The sequence below is a fragment of the Bombus affinis genome, chromosome 7, assembly GCF_024516045.1.
Source record: "Bombus affinis isolate iyBomAffi1 chromosome 7, iyBomAffi1.2, whole genome shotgun sequence".
Lineage (NCBI taxonomy): Eukaryota > Metazoa > Arthropoda > Insecta > Hymenoptera > Apidae > Bombus > Bombus affinis.
In genome coordinates this window covers 3,233,193-3,250,389 of record NC_066350.1, presented here as the reverse complement: position 1 = coordinate 3,250,389, position 17,197 = coordinate 3,233,193, and the positions used below count along the sequence as shown (strand labels likewise).

Below are 17,197 nucleotides of genomic sequence, written 5' to 3'. Positions count from 1 at the left end.
ATACGAACTAAAGTCGCACGCTTTCTTCGAGATGTAACACATCCTTGACTATCCATTCATTTGAAAACACCCTGTAGAACACGATTGGAATAGCGCAAAGTGGAGTGCGGAAAAATCGGCCGGTTTTGAATCGACGACCGAATATGGAAGCCGGAAGTTCTTCGCAATCTCGACCGCATTGTAGCAGATACAACGGCGGAGTGGATCATTTGTAAGAATTCTCGTGCGAGAAAAAGGGGGCGAACGTGGTGAAAGGGACGCGAGGGGTAGGAGCGCGAAGGAATTTTAATGCCTCGTTTCTTCCGTTATGAAAATTCTGGCAGGCGGGGAAAAATGCGCTCGTTAAATCGGCCTCTTTGTGTCTTTGGAATCTTCGCGAGGAGTCGCGGTAACGGGGCTCTATTCTCGAGGCGCATCGCGCGACAACGCTCGACCGTTTTCCAAGATAAGGAGGAACGTTTCGCGAAATTACAGTTAGCGATGATTCTTAAAATTTTCAGACAAAGAACGCTTGCTTGCCGCGTCGGCCCTTGGCGAGAAGCGCGTGCTCCCACCGTGTTTATCGCGGACCATATTAGACGGCTTATCTGCGAGTCCCGTGAATTACGACGGTTTATCGTGACGATGTTAGAATGGAAAATGAAATTTCTGTTTAATTGCCGGCCGCGGTAAGTCGGACGGCGATAAACGGCCGGCCTCCAACGGAATTGAACAATTTGTTTCCCTGAAGCGTCGACGTTACCCCCAGCGGATCTCGTGCGAGCTTCTTCCGAGTTGCTTTTTAGTTTAGATGAGCGATAAAGCGAATGGAGAATGCGGCGTTGAGTAGAGATGTACACAGTGTATTATTTTTAGAATAGAGCGAATGTGTGGTGCACAGATTTTTAGTTTATTATTTTGATTAGTTTACTAAATTCTCTTTTAATTTTATGAAAATGAGTTGAACTATTTAAAAAAAAAAAAAAAAAAAATGGAAATTTTGAATTTCTTGAATTAAACATAATTATTAACTGTCACTTTGATAACATTTTGGATAATTAATTCAGAAATTGCTTAAAAAGTTTGAAATTGTCACTTAACCGTGTATGTATCATCGATGAACGAAGTTAATCGCCACGAACCACGGTACTGGAGCTTTCTCCTGAAATTACCCTATAGAATACTCTCGCCCCTTTCTGTACCGACAAAGAAGAGTGACCATCCATTCCTCTTTCGTCGCAATTCCTTTTTGATTAAGGGATGCTATCCACGAGATGGGTAAGGTAACCGATATTAAAGAGCCCGGGCATCGATTGATAGAGACCCGGTCGAATCGAACTATCCCTTTTTAAGTGTCCTCCGATACCCGAGGCGGCCTTGAATGAAATATTAAAGCGTTTTATGGGGCCGCCGCATTACTCGCAAAAGTGGCAGAAGTCCGAATATAAATCTTCTCTTTGGCGACATTGCGTTTTCGTACCGAAGAACGGAGCTGAGCCAGAGGGAACATCCGGGATTCAATGATTAGGGTAGAAAATAATATTTGCCACGCTGTTCTGTACAATGCCAACGAGCAAACAACCGGTCTGTTAGATCGAGTTCTAAATTCTGGCTTTTTCCCTACTTCCTTCCTTTCAAGGACGCTCCTTATTCGTTCTCCTTCTCTATATTCGTTCCCTCTACTTCTCTCTTCTCTTCCCTCTCTTTCAAGTTTGGCTGATTCGTTTTTCCTTATTTTTTAGTTTCTTTTTTATTTGGCCACTCCACCCCCGCGACTGCCGACACGGCCATTTATACCGGGCCAACAGACAGCGAGGCGGTGAGGCGGAATAAATCGCGGCTCCTTTACAAGTGCTGCCAACAGAATAGAAACATCGCCTTCGCCTATCAATTATTTGCCGTGCAATTTACGAGGGCCAGCGGCGGACGTCAGAACGGGCTCGGAACGACGACGAAGAGCATGAGAAGGAATAGTCGGGAGATAGTAAAAGGGGGTTGGGAGAGGCTTACAACACAGAGGGTGGCTCGGTGCTCGTGCACGTTGCAAATAAACTCACCACCGCGGCAGGGAGATGGCATCTTTACTACGACCTTTTGCAACTTCCTGCCTGACTGCCTCCTGCCTGCCTGTCCGCTCGCTTGCTCTCCTACGCCGGCAACCCCTTTACCCCATCCACAGCACGGTTTGCTTCTTGCTCGATTCGACGTGCACACACAGTCCAAATATTTCCATCCCAATATTTTAAAGATGAGCAAGCCGATTTATGGCTCGACCGAGCCTGGAATCCCCGTGCCTGGCTTCCGACTTCTCGGGACTTCTTTGGATACAAATTGTTCTGTTTTTCGATGGGGAGTACGATTCGTGCCGAGGGCATTATTGGTCGTCTCCTGCAAGGATAACTCTTAACGAGGAAGATCGAGGAGCATTAAGTCGTGTTTAACTTCGTTCGTCGATCGCGAAGATTTATTTGTTGTCACTAGGTGTCTTCGTAGAGCTTCTTTCGTATCGAAGACTAAATTAGAATTGTTGTATTCTGCTGTATTTGCGACAATTGATTTTGACGCTAAATAGTCACTGTTATTCCAAGTTGTTCGGTATTCCACTTGAATATAGAATATTGAATTTATTAGCTTTTCCTGCAAATTATAGAAAAGTCTTGCATTCTTTTGTTAATTTGTCTAGGAAGAATGTCATTCAGAGAGTTGCTTAATTTAATTTAACACATCCGCATCGACGTGCTTCTATTAAAATAACAATAAACTCTCAAACAAAAGCTGTATCTTTTATGTTCCGAAAGTCAGTAGAATAAAGTATGAAAAGTCTATCCCGAGTGCAAATAGCTAATCCTCTCGCATTTCTGCAGCATCATGTCACTCCGTTATTAAAAAAGCTGCAATTCTTCAATAATTTCAAACACATCCGCCAACTTGTATTTACCGTGAGAATTTACAACTGATTATACGCATTGACAATAATTTAGTTACCATAACCGATCGCCAAATGCGATTTATTGCGGGGCGTGTGTTGCGATTCCGCTCAGTGGGCAACGCGCAGCAATATGCCAGCATTTTCAGTCGCTCCCTTCAGTCGACGAATCTCGGTAAAATTCGTTAATCGCACAGTTAAATTTTCACCGGTGGCTCGGCCGGTTTTGACGCGATAACGCGTTAATTATCGCTTGGTAATATTTCGCCACAGCGTCGGCCCGTATTAATTTCAAAAACGGCCGGCTCCATGAAAAGCGCCATTCAGCCTAATTACGGGCTGCGGGAGACAATACGCCTCGTTCTCTTCCTCCCTCGCTCCTAAACCCCTCCTGTCTCTTTCTCCCTTCTTCTTTCCTTTTCCCCCCATTTTCTCTTTCTCCCTTTTTCTCCACACTCTATCGCCATTTCTTTTTCCGCTCTTCGTCAACTCCGCTCTCTTCGAGGTCTCGTTTATGCCGGAGAAAAGGGGTTGCCGACTAGAAGCTTCATTTTTTTCCCGACGCCCCCTCCCTTTTCCGAGCCCTTCTACAAACCCAACCACATCACCCTTTGCATATTTTCACGATTGTGAAAACGGCACCCCGCAGAGTTGGAAATGTTTTTCCAGGGCGCGACGCGTCAGCAGGAGCACAAGCAAGAATCTCTTAATTCGAAACTCACCAGCATTCAATAAATCCTACCGCTGCTTCTCTTCTTTTTTATTACATTTTCTGAAATCGATTTCTTAAAATGTAATACCATTTCATCGACCTGCTTCGTTGTTGATTCTTTTCTTAAAATATTTGTATCCCTATCACTTGATTGTCGCTTGTAATTAAAAGATCATGGAATAATTTCAGAGGACTTGATGATATGTACGACTCGAGGTTCTTGGGGGAAAAATCTAGAATCCGATTGAAAATATAGAAGTGCAGACTGTAGAACCCTCGTTATTCCCTGTCCTATAGAAAAGAATTTCGCTTCGGAATACTTAAATAGCGACTACATTACTCGACTTACGTAAATTGGAATTGCCTTGACGATATTGATCCGAAGATCGATGGTGGTTACCGATGTAATGAACTTGTTGAACCAACGACAGACTGTTTCATCAGATTTAAAAAAATAAGTTTAATTCCACGCAGTACGAACATTTCTATTTACAGCATTAATTGAAACTTCATCTTGAATTTGATCGTAGCAAATTTCCTCCGAATTCTTCTTTTTACTGGGAACAGTAAACTTTCCCTAAGAAGAGAACAAACTTGTAAATCGAAGCCAAGCTTTCCTTTGTCGACAAATTAAAATAGTCATTTACCTCTTAGTACAGAATCGAGTAATTTCTTAATGGAACGAAAACAGATGGTAATCTAAAATTACTAAAGCCAATTATTCTTAAATTTCTTAAATTGTAATTAAACACATAACTACGATATATTCGTAAGATTATCAGATGTAAATCTGTATTAAAATTTTCTTGGTTTCTCGAGACAAGATTTATAGATTTAGCAGATTAGCAGCTTTATTACCCACGAATATTCAGCAAACCATTAATAATCGATACCCCAAACGTTCCTACTCTGACACTTAACATTCATCCTTCACCACAGCTTTTCAATCATTCGATAGATCAATTTTACAATAAAGTCACCGATCATGGATTTTTATAACATACAGTTCTCCTCTTCATTTCTTTCTACGTTTCTTACTCGCATAGTTGTCATAAAAGATGAAATCAAACAAAAAATACAGTCAGATCAGCGCTGATAGCTGGATGCTTCGCAATATGTTTATCTTGTTTTATAGCTTTGTACTGGAAAACATCATTGCTTGAATTATCTTTTATGTTCTCAATCGTGCGAAGATTAATTTTTAATTATTAATTTGAACCACTGTTTGGATACTATCGCGAATTCTCATAGCAGAATTGAAATTATTGTTGATTACGACTCTTACAATTGATATTACTAAAATATATCTATTCAGTGTCATAATGGAATTTATAGCAACGGAGCGATCAAAATTCAAGGCGGTTGAGTATTTTACACATCGAATAAAGAATCGAAATTCAACGATTGGCTGTTTATCGCATTCGCAGTCTGATTGTAATTCCATATGTGTCGTTTATGCAGTGAATAGAGACGAGGATTCGATCGATGGAAAATATTTGACGACTCGTTCTAAAACGATTAATGGGACATTTAACTGGACAAAACGGATTACGTGACGACCGCCATTCGAAATAATCAAATTGCTCCGTTGGGCCACGGCCAGCACGCTCGCTTCACCTCGTATAAATACACTGCGTTTGTTACAAGTTTCTGATGAATACATTTATAATCGGAGCATCGACGCCTGTTCCCGTGAATAGATTTACACCTGCTGCCGGTCATGTGCGATCTCTGATTAATCTATGATATTAATTTCCCGATTACAGCCCTTGGTAATTTGCGAAACGCATTCAACATTCGTTCCATGCTTCGAACGAACAACCTTTTTCATTAGATAACCGCTCGAATTTACGTTCTATAACGAATTACGCTGATTTTCGGCATTCGCGAAGAGAATCTTTGTGTTGGTTCGAATAGAAAGTTTGTTAATCAAAAGAAAAATTTATCGTATCAAAGTTAATGAAATGGTAGATATATTTCACATATTTAATAATCTGTATGTAAATGTAAAACCAGACATCCTCAGTAAGTGATACTAAATGAAACTTTAGAAAAAACACGATAGTAAATTACATCGTGGCAATACCTAATACAATTCTAACGTTCACTACCGTAGCATTAAAAACTTCCAAAACTTCAAACTACCTACAGCAGCAAATTCAAAAATCCAAATCTAAACGGAACACTTCGCGGTTTCTCAGTCTGAAACTACGGAAATGCCCCATGCACAGCAACGTAGAAAGGAGTTTTTGTTAATTTCATCTCATTCTTACTTTGTAATCTTCGTGCAACGGTTGTTCCAAAAACAATAGCACACACCGCAAGGCGTTCACCGTCGTATTACATAAATTACACGATTTAGCGGAAGCGTATTTCCAGCGCATCCCCTTCGACCTACTTCCTGAAACGGTGTCGGCTTTCAATAACCCTTGTTCCTTCCCTGTATGGTAGCGAAGAAACTCACCTCGTATCCGTGGCTTTATCGAAATTCATTCGCTCGGACGATTACGGCTTCAACCTCGGAAATTCCGCGAATGCGTTCCCAACTTCTCTACAACTCGAAATTCACGAATCGGCAGGCTCCACCCCCGCGAAAAGTAGAAAGATAATCCCACGCATCCATATGCATCGACGCATTAGCATTCCAATTAGTCTTCCCTCGGCCTCGAGGAGAATTGCACTTTGGATTATCTTAGTTTTTCAAAGAAAACTTCGTCGACTAGAAGACAGAGGCAAAAACGAGGTAGTAACAGGCTCGAACACAGAGTAGCGGAACGTATGGAAGTCGGTAGCGAAATGGTCTACCATAAATCCACTGGAGAACACATGCTTTGCATAATATAAGCTGCGCCTGTAACGCCGATCCTCCGCGCCTTTCGTTTTGCCTGCTCTTCCTTTTCGCCTCGTTCTTTCCCGCTCTCAAGCATGCTCCTGTTTTATCGTTGTCTTTGCATTTCTTACTTCGCGAGAGAAACATAGGAAAATACAGTTTTCAGCTTGAGATGCCAACTCACTTTGATTCCTTTACTGTTGTTGGGAATGTTATTTTATTATTCTAATTAGTCAGCCACTGGAGACTTCCAATTTGAGGTAAGTTGTAATTACAAAATGAAGTTGGTACAATGAGATTTGTAATTATTGTTATTAGGGAAACCAAATTATATGTACTATGTTCCAAATATTTTATTACAAGTTATTTCGTTAAAAATTTGAAGCAAGTGAATGTTGTAATTACAAAATGAAGTTGGTACAATGACGTTTGTAATTATCGTTATTAGGGAAACCAAATTATATGTACTATGTTCTAAATATTTTATTACAAATTATTTCGTTAAAACTTAGCTTCAAAATTACTAAGCGTCACACTAGTCGGATCATCAAGACGTTTCTAAAATTTCAAATTCTCATTATGAGAATCCACGCGGAGACCCACCAAATCCAACGACCCTTTCTTAAGTTACCTTTCTTTCGTCGAAATCGTAACGCGGTCTCGCGTAAGTCGCCCCCCGCGTTCTTCTCCCATTTTCTCCTTCGGCTGTGCCTCTCGTTCCGGCCTCCCGCTTCGCCACACTTGGTATCCTTTTGAACGAGTTCTACCGGTTTTCACGGAGAATCGAGCCGCCGTAAAAAGGACCATGATGAGAGTACCTCGTGAGGGAGGACTGAAAGAAGGAGCGTGAAAGTAAGGAAGAGGCAGGGAACAGGGAAAGGAAGAGGAGCAGAGAAAGATGGATGGACTCGGTTGGACAGAGGAGAGGAAGGATGAGAGGATAGAAAGAAAAAGCCAGTGGACGGAGGTAGGCTACCGGGGATATAGATAGAATCTGTCGATGAGAACCCGAGACCTCGGCTTCCTTCTCAGATTTTCACCACGATAATCGTCCTTCTCGAGATCCTCGAGACGAAGAAAAAGAGGGGGATGCAGAGGGGGAAAGGCAGACTTATTCCTTCCGTAGACTGGGAAATCGTCAACCTTGGTAATCCGGCGGGCTTTCCACCACGAGGTATTTCGCGTTTCCTATGAAGCAATCTGCCCGATGATTTCCAGCAATGATCGCACAGGAGGGGATTGATAGTGAGAGGAACACTCTGTCAGTTTACAAAACGGAAACGTTCTTCGCGAGTTTCGCGTGGCCAGGATTGCGTTAACGTATCTCATGATAAATTCGTGGCTGGAGCAATAGCAAATACATCGAACGGGTAGTGTCAATTTATCTCGAACGCATTGACGTTCCATGTCCTTGTTCTTCTATTACCGGAAGTTGGGAGCTCTTTTTATTTTATCTTCCATCGTATTGATCAGACCACTTTAAGACTGTTTTCTATTTACAGCGAATTGTTTGCTTTTGTTTTTAACAGTAATTGCAGCCTGGTTGGTTTCACTGGTGGTCTCGTGTTTCAAACGGCTAATTAAGTTCGTTGAAGAGAAATCGGTTAAAGGATCGTATGATCGATGAAAAATCGTAATCGAAGGCTTTGCTAATCGATTACGCGTGCACGATGATTGCGATAAATTATACAGAATTTTAATAGAGCGATATAACGGCTGACGTTAATAATAGAATCGAGGCGAGGGATGAGAGATTGCACCAGGTTGAATCATTAACTATGATTTATCGCGTCGAAACTTCTTCATCGATACGTCGCGCTCCCTGAGAAAAGATGCTGCGTTGGGAAATTATGTAGTAAAGATTCTCTAATTGGACGTGTTGCTAATTGATGTTACTCGTTTAATAAGCACTCGGACAATTTACCATCTACCTGTCCTGAAACTGAATCCTCTTTCACAGTTGTTCAGGGACACGAGAAACGCTGTATTTTGTAACCTTCTTAAAATCGCTAGATTCTGTTTCAGTTGCTATACGAAAAATTTATGTGATAAAAAATGTGACTGTATTCTAAAGATAGTAGAATTATCAATAAGTCCTTTACGATTGTTTCGAAATATAAATTGACACTTGATCTTATTTTATAATTATCATTCTGTTTGCTAATAAATATGCTTAACAAAATAATATTATTATACTAAAAGACAGTTTTTTACGTTTCTCGAAGAATTATTATTTTTGAGCTACGTCTCTCCGAAAGTTCTAGAACTTGTTTCCCTTAACTCTATACAAGTTTAATATACGTACCAATTAGGATTGAAATAATTTTATTTCGAAAATAAATTTTAAATGACAAAAAATGTCTTCTCTAAATTCACAGGTCGAGGGGATAACGCGATGGTACAGTGTTAAACTTCGATAAAGCTATCTTCTCGACACGTAGATATCTCGGGCGCACATTTATTCAGTCCGCGTCGTGGCCAGTATAATGAGTACACTTGTAACGCGGTTTTCTCTGCCTCGCCTCGTTCTCAAATCTCTGCGCATATAATGCGATCGATACGTATCGGGGTTGTCGCACCATTCTTCACGCGCCTATGGACAACATACGATAGGAATGTCCGCACGTTGCATAATTCAATTTCCAGCTGCCGCGGACGACTCAAGTTTCGTCGAGCATCGTGCATCGCCGTGTTACCTAACTCGGATTATGTATCAGTCGATTTAGAAGTTCGCTCAAATCCAATTTCACGACGATCACTGGTTTAACCGGTCAGCTTATTAATCTCCGTGTTCGAGTTAATCTTCCTCGTCGACCCGCTCAACGGAAACGCTGATCTTCGATGAGGTTGCTGAATGATCGCTGCTATCTCTTCTTTCACAGAACAGCGTTTCATTGGGATGATTATTAAAATATGGCAAGTACATGTAATTCAGTTTGTTTAATTAGTTATTGGTAAAATTACTAATGAATGATAAAAAGTAAACGTGTAAAATAATTAAATGAGTATTCAAGAATGGTTTACTATCGACAAATAATGTAATTCGAACAGTTAAGGATAAGTTAGTGCAACACGGGTTATAGGTTGGGTAGTTTATCTTAATTCTCGTAATAAATATTGTATCTTCGTGGGTTTCTAATTACGGCAGGATCCATTTATTCGCTGTAACGTATTTCATTGCGGTGTAGAGCAATCTACATAAATTAATTAAAAGTTCCTTATTAATTTATCGTTATGCTATCCCACTATGTTATCATCGTATCAGCATGAAACAACCTATTTACGGTTAGGTATTTTTCGTATGGTAGGATTTACAGGAATAATAAGGCAGCTTTATTATTTAAATTATATTTATTAGGAGAGTGAGGAAAGTACAGATTTCATATTTGAAAATGCAAAACTGTTTTGGTACGAATATCATTTCACTATGAATTTATATTATGCTTGGAAAAGAGATTTGATTTTGATTAATTTTCAGTTTACTCAAATTACCGAAAAATGGAGCTGTCTCCTATTGCAACAAACAACCCCTTTCTTTCTTATTATAACAAAACAAAATTTTGTTTATAGTCAATCCGATCGATCGATTGTCCTGTCACATAAAACAAAATTACCGGTTCTTTCGCGGCACTATTCGCAGTAAGGCAAGCGTATGTCTCAGCAGGAAAGTAATTTCTGGCCGAGAAATTCCACGTTCGAAACGAGGGATATCAATTAACGTCTCCCTGGAGCGGGAGTTCGGTCACGGAATTAAGAAACACCCAGCACGGAGCCGGCGGGTGAAAGAAACAAGCCGTGCCAGGGTCCGAGACGGGGATGGCGGCACACGTGAAGCCTGCGATTTGCGTGCCCCTCACGTTTTTCTGAAACGCGTTCCTCGCATCGCGATTCCGCCGTAATGAGAGAGCACGCACGTGCGAAAAACCCCCGCGCCTTTCTCTCTTCCCCAAGTGTACACGCCCTTGTGACACGTACGCGTCTCCTTTGCCGCCCTTCTACCCACCGCGGCCTTTATGCAAATCTTAATGACCGCGAGGCTACGCCGAAAGTCACGAGCCATACTTACAAGCGGCGCGCTTACTTTTGTACGTGGATAATCTCGGCCTATCTGCTCCCCTCCTGTCGTCGTGAGAATCCGCCCAGTCAGAAATGACAGGCGAAGATTGCTTTATTACATCAGGCTTGAAACGCGAGATCGTGAAACAACGTGAAGGTTGAGAAAGTTAAAGTGTTATAGGCTATTAACGTGTTAAAGACTATGATACGTGAAGCTTCATCCTGTTTTACGAATTTTATTTGGATAGCGTTGTTCTCTAATCGTGTACAAATATTCACGATCGAGTAATATACACGTACACCTTATAAAAATATGCATTAGAACGGATCTTGAGGTTTATCTCGGATAGATCTTAGAAAGAGCGTGTGTATGCATGTATCACAGATGTCGACGTAGTCAGCAAGTGAATGTAATTGAAGAAAATATTTCTTATTCCATCTACTGATATACTGTGACAGAATGGTTTATAGAGCTTTAAATCTCCTTGTTAAATAAGATATCGTAACACATTAGTGGTTAATAGATATCGATCGTTGTTAAAGCAGGTCATCAGAGAAGAACGTAGTTTGTGAATTAATTCTTTAATGAATCGAACGATTCTAGTCATTCGTCGAACGATCAAGTATAATATATTCTGAGATGGTTTTCATAAAACTACATAAAACTAATACAATCCATTCAACTTACTGCAACAACGGATTCATCGAGGAACAACACCGAACAGAGTATCTTCATCGCGAATCCCTACCAAGAACCCTTCATCCTCTCGTGAATCAGCCCTTTTTCCATGCTCGATACGTGTTCGTCTGTCGGTGTCGGCGGAGGGGCATGAACAAAAGACAAGGAAGGGCGAAAGAGAGACGAACGACGAGATGACGCGGCTCTTTCACCCGCGGACCTGTTGATCTCGACGAAAAATTCGAGGGACGATCATTGTGTGCTCTTTCTCTCTGCGGCGTGATGGTCAGCCATAGTTACGTGAAACAGTATTATCAGAGACGCGATGACTAATGAATGTAAGGACGTTCCTCGGTTGGAATTATCTCGGCCATTTTTTCACTACCTGAAATCGCGACGATACGCCATATCTCATTTGTCATCGAAACAAGAGCCATTATAAATTGTGATTGATACACAGCACTTGCACCGCTCTTGTTCCGTGCTTTTTGATTTATGAAAACAAGCCTGGGAGCGCGCGGGTGTTTCGTCGTTCGATCGACGATCATTTCGCCTGACCGGTGTGCCGTGTGCCATGCTAACTGTTACGAACTTTAGTAAAATACGAGGCTGTTCCGACAACGTTTATCGCCGTTTCTGTAGCGAGCTATATCAGAATTTCCTTTTTCATCGATCGCTCTCTCGCGTTGCCGCAGGTCTTAACGACGAGTAGCAAAATGTACTATTCACTCGAAAACTGCAAGCAAAAGTCGCCTGTGTGCTCTGCGCGTTAGAAACGATACAAAAGTTGTAAGATGAATAATAGATTGCGATTGTCTTCTAAAGCATAAGGTAAAAGGCGTTCACAATGAATAAGTCGATCGATATATCGTACGTATTTTCCCACGATACATTTACAAATATACTCGTAAAAATGTATGCTGAAAATTACGTATAAGACCTAAAACCTATAGAATAAATGTTATTTATCTAACGTATTAATTTCGGAAATTATTCAGAAACGTCATAATACTAAAAAATTAGCGACCTCCGTCGCAGTAAAAACCGTATTTAACCTCTTCAACTTTCCACCGCCACGGTTACCTGACATTTCACGAGAGCATTCCAGTTAAATAGATTCTTCAGTTCCGATTTCGCACCCTTTCACGCGTACCCAACTTTCGCATTTAATCTGCATACATTTCTCACTTTCTCCATTGCGAGCGAACCAACCGGGTTTTAATCGCGCCCTGTAAATCGATGCTTTCGCCGGTAGTTCGCTGGAATTCGGCGAAGAGCGCGGACAATTAGACGCGGGGAATAAACGTCGGATAGGAACGAGCAACAAGGCGGGTAACGAGCGGAATTAACGGCATCGTAACGAGTTGAAACGTCGATTAAACGTAACGCTGCGCGTTTCGCCCTCCCTGCGAGGAAACGCTTGTACGTTTTACTCTTTTCGAAGCTCGCAAAAAAAAAAGATACATAGAATTCCAGTGCGAATCACGCGGAAACTTTTGACAAGATATCGACTGGTAGCTTCTATATACCGTATTTACTCTATACAGACTGTCACAAAATACGAGGAATATTTATAGGATCGATTCTAGACGTCAGAACGATGAAAGAAGTTCGCGTACAAAAATATTCTTTGAGATTTGCTTCCCGAGTCATAAACAATTCTATTTCACACTAGAAATATTGGATTGTCCCAAAAGTTTCTTTTCTTTTATAAAGAAATAATAGATGCACAACATTCTTTATTTTATATTATTTTATTGGATTATGTATGATCCATTTTCTTCTATTGGAAGATTGGCTTCAAATGATCATACATAATTCAATAAAATAATATAAAACAAGCAATGTCGTGCATCTATTATTTCCTTATAAAACGAAGGAAACTTTTGGGGCAACCTAATATATTGGTATCAACGAATCACCTGATGTACTATTTCCTTTACGACATCCACACTTTATGTTTGTCACTCGGATGTAACAATCGAAATCCTATCCGTGTTTTATGCCACTTGTTTTGGTTCCTAGGCCTTACAATTAGATTAAGAAACGTGAAGTGTAAATATAAAAATAAAATTGTTTGTATTTTTGGAATGAATTCAATAAATATTCCCCACATAACTTGCGACGCTCTGTATATGTACATATCGTTAAATCGATGACCACCTTATATCTCCAACAACCATATCTTGGGGCCGACATATCGCGATAGATTGCGCGTCGCGTTTACAAAAACCATGAGAAGGATGAAGAAGCACGCGGAACAAGAAGGATGGGGGTGAGATCGAAAGGAAGACGATAGAAACGAGTGGCATTCCCTTCGCCTTTATCCCTCTCTGTCACCGTCGAATCCTCTGGCAATCGTCTTTTTCTCGCGTGCTTCCTGCCGCTCCTTTTCATCCTCTCGTTTCCTTTTTCTCGTTCTCAATCCCTCCCCTCATCTTTGCCTGTTCGTCTTCGACGTTTCTGAGATGACTCGTACGTGCCCTCTTGTTCCATCGTAATTTTCCGCGCTGCGATATCCACTCCCGATCGCGAAGCGTGTCTGCGTTCAGTCTTTCCTTTATTTCAGATTGAAACGAAATCGAGACCTCAATACACGTTCAGTCCTATCTCTGAGTACGTGGCTAGACCACTGCCAAAGATATCCTCGCCCTCTTGATTCGCCATCTTTCTCTTTGCTCTCCATTTTGTTGCGATTCGTTTCAGGGATGAATGATTCCGTTTGATTTTGGACGCGGAACTTTCGTAAAACTCGCACGCGCCACGTTACGGCTCAACGGGAAACAAACTTTGTTCGTAAATCGATCAAGTTTTTCCATTTCTTTTGAATATGATTCTTGGACAAGTTGTAGAGGAAGGATTTTGTTCCTTTTAATATTTTTATTCCTGTCGCGTGGCATAGGTGGAAAAGGGTGTGACGTCGCGTGAGATTAGCGGCTTGCGCCGTTTGTGACACTGTAATTTATGCGAGCCACGACGAATGCATTCGGCTCAATTTATTCGCGAATGTACTTCAAGAAAAATTGTAATTCGCAAATAAGTTTAAAGAATCGGATATTTTAATAATAAGTGTTTTAGAGAAAAGATTTTTCTCTTAATATGCAATAATATAGGAGTATGAAATAAATCAGTGATTTTTATTACATTAAAATGAAAAGATTCGACGGGAACAAAAGTATTCTATGAATAGCAGTTTAGTATAATAAAAATAAAAGTAGTTCTTAAAAGTAACTCTTAAATAATTCGTGATTTCTATCATTGAAATATATTCTATCAGAATGGAAAATCGCATTTTATTATATCAGAGATGGCTCATCGGGTTTACCTTTCGAAAAGCTATTACATATCTCGATATAAACATATAAAATTGAGATAGGTAAATTGATACCCTTCAAAAATTCTAGCCTGCAGCGTTGTAAAAATTGTTCAAATTGAAACGTAACAGTTTCTAGAAATAAAAAATTTCGAGATTTCCGATTGCTGCGAGATTAAAAAAGAAAAAAAAAAGAAAAGTGGGGAAAGAAAAGTTAGCGAGGGGCGAATTGGTGAAAAACGCGACAGGAATGGCCGAGCACGCTTTAACCGAGCGTCGATTGATTTTCACTTAATATCGACCGTGTCGTTGAAAGGTGCTCGTAAAACGGAGCGAATTTTAATTACTGGCTGGCCCAGAAAAGATCGACGTCGAGCAATCAACTTAACCGAAACTTATTTTTATGGTTCGCGGTTGTTTTAAAATTGTGAAAGAAGAAACATGTAGTAGCGATTGTAAAATTTCTGGAAATCAATGAACTTACCTCGATCCCCAACTATTTAATTCGTTTCATAATTATCACGCGATTGTTGCCCTAGACCTCTTGAAGAATTTGCGCAGTTTTAACAAGTACCTCGTATTTTCGTGTATTCTAGCTAATTAGCCGATAATTTGAAGTGTTGTAAAATTATATGTAGAGCAATATTCGAGGATTTTTGTATGTTTGATTACATATAAATTTCTTCAACATTTTCTTCATTTTTATTCTATTCGATTCTTTGAATCTATAAACGATACAAGATCATAATCTATCTCCTTCCTACTTATCAACTATCCGCAAGGAAACAGGCAATCATCTTCAAATCAGCTCTCGCAAGCTCTATAATGTACCACCAGTTCATCATCTATTGTAAACAAAACTACAAACGCCATAGATTTCTATCATTCTACGATAATTATCAAGCCAATGATACACCTTTCCCTCTGACTCCGCCATTTCCTTTAATATAAGAACCCTTTCTTATAACAATGCTCTGTAACCTTTCGAGCACGGTCTATTCCATCTCTACTGAATCCATAGCCATCTATGGAAAAATGGAAAAGCCCCGGCTTTTTCCTTCGGCCGCGGTCTTCGGGTAATGAGAATTGAAACGTAACGGCGGATGATAGCTCCTAATCCTCGGCTCGCCGGTCCATGGATTGCTTTTCCATTTATCCGGCCAAGACTACGAAATTAGGATGATCCCTTTTTCTTCCTCTCTCTCTCTCTCTCTCTCTCTGGTTATTTTTCTCTTTTTCTTTCCTTGGAGAATAGTTCTCCGTCGAACATCGGTGAACCATCGTCGTCCGATATCAACGAGCCATGCGCGGCCAAAAGCGAGTCCGTGATTAAGGACACTGTCACTTTGGATCTTGATTGTTGATTAAACCTGTCGACGAGCATTATACGCAACGCCGCCGTTAATACTCGGTAGACACGTGTACGGAGGAACTGTTCGCCGGAACCGATTGGGAATTTCGCTGAAACATTGACGCGTAACGATGAAACACGACGCGAGGGCGTTTAATGGGATAACGAATTATGCTTTCACGAAACAGAATCAGAGGGCAATTTCGATGGCCTTTCTTCTGAGAACTTTTGCTTCCTACACTTCGTGAAATTTTAAATTTGAAATAAGGGATGAGATTTTAGTGGTTTGAAATAATAAAAATATATTACTGTAACGAAGAATGTAACGTAAGTTTGGAACGATAAAGAAGGTTTCGTTACACTGCCATGGCTGTGTAAATCAAGAATCAAGCTCTTTTAACGATATTGGAGATTTCACTACTCTAATTAAAAGAATACCAGAAAAACGATCTATACGTATAGCTTATAAGAATATAAAGAAATTAAAGGGACCGAAATATCAAATACGTAATCCAGTGTAATTCGCATTTTGCCTCAAGAAACACCAAGCTGCTAAGAATAAAATTACGTCTGATCTAATATTACCAACTTCTAATGCATCGATTTGGGATTCATTCATGGACGCACACGTGCATCGTACATTAGTCTCGACCGGTGAAGTAACGACCGACCGAGAATTGGCGGAGAGAATCCTGGCGGGCTAGAAGAGACAATCAGCGTGAAATAAGGCGAGCGCGTCGCAACTCGCGTTCATCGTTACTTTACGTACTTTACAAATAAAGCGAGACATCGCGAGGTCTCGCGGAATTATAGCACTGTAAATAACGCCAAGCTCGTTAAAACGTGATAAATCGATTTTTACCGGCCGACAGAATATAATATCAATTTAATCGGCTGGCAATGTCGTCGTCGAGCTGATGGCGAAACGTAAACGTTTGTATCGCGACCGGGACAAACTCGAGGATGAATTAACGCGAAGCAAAGTGACTTCAAATTTAACCCACCGCCACTGAATTCTCTGCTATTTGTCACGGTGACTAACATTAACTAGACCTGTCATTTCCCCCCGTTCTTGGACATGTAATTAAATTCAGAAATGATTCCAAGTCATCTTTGATATATTCGTCTTGTTTTTTGCAAAAATCACCAGGTATTTAAATTGCGTTCCATTCGATCTTAGGATTGTTGTAGTCCTTGTTATAAGTTGAACCATATCTCTTTAATATTGTCTACCGTCCTTGTTGAAAGAGAATGGTAGTGCTAACAGAGATTTATTTTACAAGTTCGTGTCTATTATGCAAAGAGAACAGTATTAACGTGCACTATACGAACATTAACATAACGCTGTGCA

The 17,197-nt window shown here is 40.5% G+C and overlaps 1 protein-coding gene and 1 long non-coding RNA gene across 2 annotated transcripts in view; both read left to right on the top strand.

Moving 5' to 3' along the window:
• LOC126918485 (RNA-binding protein Musashi homolog Rbp6) overlaps window positions 1-17,197 on the top strand; it is a 771,768-nt gene that overhangs the window by 194,545 nt on the left and 560,026 nt on the right. The gene's annotated exons all lie outside the window — the stretch shown is intronic.
• Window positions 2,386-6,928, top strand: LOC126918498 (uncharacterized). The gene is made up of 2 exons (XR_007711348.1): window positions 2,386-4,592; window positions 4,624-6,928. It is a non-coding gene; the product is annotated as an uncharacterized LOC126918498 (long non-coding RNA).